Below are 3689 nucleotides of genomic sequence, written 5' to 3'. Positions count from 1 at the left end.
TGTGTGCGCGTGTGTGTGTGTGTGTGTGTGCCTGGTCTGGCCTGGCCTGAAAACAGCGCCCCTCCCTTAACATGTGTGGTCAGAAAAGGTACTACACCACAGGCTACATACAGACCCACATACAAACCCACATACATACAAACAAACATACATACCTACACACACGGCCACGCTATGGAGACGGTGTGACCACCGCTCAAAAAGTCACACTGTCACAGTGTTGTAAAACATGCCCAGTGCCATTCCAGGAGATGTCTCAAATCCAACAAACCCTGCCTGTATCTTTTTTACTCTACTGTAACTGCCCTCTGGGAGTTGTGCCAATTAAGTCCAGCTCAGAGTACATTAACTGTGGCTAATGAGAAACTGTCTGAACATAATTAGTCTCGCATAGCCAGACCGACCAGAGATCTCCACCTACTTATTATGTCCGGTGACATCCAAACAATTCAGAGATCATACTGGGACAGAGTCGGGATTGGTTTTCAAAGCAGTGGGCCTGCTGTCGTGGCTGTTCTCGCCGCCATCCTAGCCCATATATTGAATTTACATGCCCCCGGATGAACCAGCAGGCAGAGATCTCTGATCGTGCGGCTACACAAGACTAGAATATAATTATGTACTTTGTGTATTGCATAATCAATTCATACAAAAAGTACAGCTCCACATTCATTGTCGGTAATTAATGAATAACCGCGACCTCTGCCAGCATTTTCTTTACCGTATTTTACAGTATGTTACGAGATCCACAGATTTTTTTGTTTCAACGTGGATTTAAACAGACGGACAGACATTGTAACCAAAATCTTCCATTCTAAAGTTATGGCCAGTTGAATATATCTTGTTTTCTCCAAAAACACAATCTGGGAAAAGAAATTCTAGATCAAAAGATTTTTCTAAATCTGATAAGAAAGTGGATGGGGTGGATTGTTTTTAGATTACGTAATTTCCAGTTGTATTCTTCTTCTAAAGTCCTGGGAATTTTAAATGTTATGTACCGTCCTCTCATGTAATTTGCCTCCCTTTAACCAAACCTATCTGTGTCTCACTGACAGGTGCAGGTGTCTCAGCCATCCTACGGGCCTGTAGTCGCTTCCAGCACTGACGCCAACTCCAGTTTACTCAAGTGGAATACAACAAGTACCGGGGAGAACCTGCCGGATCCAGGGCGTTCAACCAAGTTGAGCTCTTTGGTCGTACCTCACATAAACCGGATAGATCACTATGTAGACAAAGAGAGGGGAGACAAGACGCTCCTGTTTGGCCGAGCCACCTTTTTATTTCCGCACACGGACAAGGAGTGATACCGCTATTCACCGCAGGCTTGAATACACCGGGAATTATACATTTTACACTAACAGTACCTAAAACACGGGCTGTTAAGAGGTGTCTGTCTCCCGCTCTCATCCACACACAAAGCTACAGGGTCCGGCGACAGCAGCTGGTCCCCCGGGGTGGGAAGAGTTGTGGATTACATTACCGAGGCCTCAAGCGCACTTTCTCTCGGCGGGGGGAAAAGAATCAGCCGGAATGGCCCCCGAAGTCCCTGGAGGAGACGAGCGGAAAAGCCAAAACGTCTGAGAAACCAAGCGTTTACATAACCAATGTGGAGGAGTTATTCTTGGGAGAAACACACACAGCGTGCTTCAAGCTGGGCCTCGGTGCACCACTCGCCCCGTGGCACTGTTGTGACTGTGATTACAATCCGTCTGTAATCTGTTATTTTAATCCCTTTCAGAGTTCAACACCTATAGGATTAGATTTAATCCTTCTTTGGGTGTTGTTTTTTTACTTTTTGTTGTTTGTTTTCTTTATCCCCCCCCCCCCACCAAACAGCTGTTTTTCAGCGCTGTTATTATGTACATGGCGACTAATGGATGCTGGCCTGGATACGTTGGATGCCGCCGCATTGTGGCCTGCCCCTGTACGCCCCGCTGCGCTAACGACATCCCAGGCACTGCAGGCAGGTGAGGTGGTTTGAAACGGCCACCCCCACCACCCCCGTGGCGCTCAGGGATGCCCCGACACAGGAAAACCAGACAGCAGTACCGGCCAGCCTACAGACCACACTTATTAATACGAGTTCTGGACTGAAACTGCGTCTCCAAAGGAGAGCAGGTTTGAAAACAAAGACAAAGACAATACAAAGCCTCTTTAGGACTGCCACCAGCAGCTTTGTGACTGCTGGTCTCTGTGGGGACCTGTGACCTTTTTCAGCCCTGGGACCCACATTTTGGATAAACGCAACCCCACTGACGCATAGGAAACGTGGCTCAATAAAAGTGTACTGGTAGCCACCGTGAAAGTGGAAACATGCACCGTGTTGGCCCTTGAAACCCCCAGAGGAATCATTATCCGTAAAACCCTGGTCTACGAAGTGTCTTTTGTTTTCTCTCAACAGGAAGTCACAGAGGAAGGAAGGCACAAAGTCGCAGATTATTGTTGTCCCTAAAGGCGTTCCCCTCCCCTCCGGCCACGCTCTGTCACATGCGTTAGTCTGGCTTTGGCTTTTCTTCCCCCTGCGGGCCTTCGTAGACATGTCTGCGTTCTGTCTACCTTCCACAGAAACGGGTTCTGGACGCTCTTGTTAATTTCTACCTCTCTGTCAACCTGTTATGCCCAGTCAGCTCAGCTGTATGGTTCAACCAAAAAGCCAGTCAGATAAACGACCGCCCCATCGCCTCGTAAACCTAAAGCTCTTGACAACAGAGAGAAAGAACTTGGGTTAGGTTAGGTTTGCCGGGCAGGCTTTTGTGTTTTTTGCGTACATTTCACTCATCAGCACAGCTCGGGTTGATATTATTCACACCATTAAATCACTTTTCATAATTTTCTTCATGTATATATCTATACAAGGAAGAGAGGCCTAGTATCATTCATCATCACACAGGGTCCAATTATTGGTCATCTTATTGCTGTATTCATTAATTGAGTATAGGAGCCATATCAGTTTCTTATAGTCAAGTTTATTTACATTGGGATACCTCATGCTCACCAAAACACTCAAAGTATGTATTTTTTGTTCCTCAAAGTTTGACGATTTAGACATTGTCTAAAGCTCTGTCGCTTAACTGCTCGCTTCCCTTTTAATCCTTTTCGCATCCATTTCTTCAACCCTCCTTCAGACATTTCCACCTGCCATTATTATTTGTTTGTGTCGTTATTGAGGTGAAAGCAAACACGTTGCCAGGGCAGCTGCTGGCTAAGCCTCTCGTCCCACACACAGGGCAACGTAACAACAGCACATCAAGAAGTCAAGTTGACATAAGGCCTGAAACGTGGTCTGCTTTCCCCCCCCCCTCCTCTCCCTCCGTGTCGGTTCATCCCACTAGCTACGATGCAGAGGAGGTCACCTCGGTGTCTCGGAACATCGGAGTGAGCGGGTCCCCTCCGACCCCCCATCTAACCTCACCTCGCTCCTTCTGTCTCGTCCTCTCGCGCTCTCTCTATCCACCTCCTCCTCTCTTCTTAAGCTCCCTCGCTCTCTTAATCTCTTTGTTTTTCTTCCTTTTCAATTTTCCGCTAATCCCCCGATCGACCCGACAGTGTGCAGCTCGCCCCACAACCAACAAAATCGAATAAATCCTCAACCCCAGCCCCCCTTCCTTCGAAGGTTTTGGTTGACCAAAACACCCAAGCGAACACACTGTCCACACACCTACAGAATATACATTACAACAGCACTTTGT

This window comes from Nannobrachium achirus (genome assembly GCF_963921795.1).
Source record: "Nannobrachium achirus genome assembly, chromosome: 3".
Lineage (NCBI taxonomy): Eukaryota > Metazoa > Chordata > Actinopteri > Myctophiformes > Myctophidae > Nannobrachium > Nannobrachium achirus.
This window is presented reverse-complemented; position numbering follows the sequence as displayed.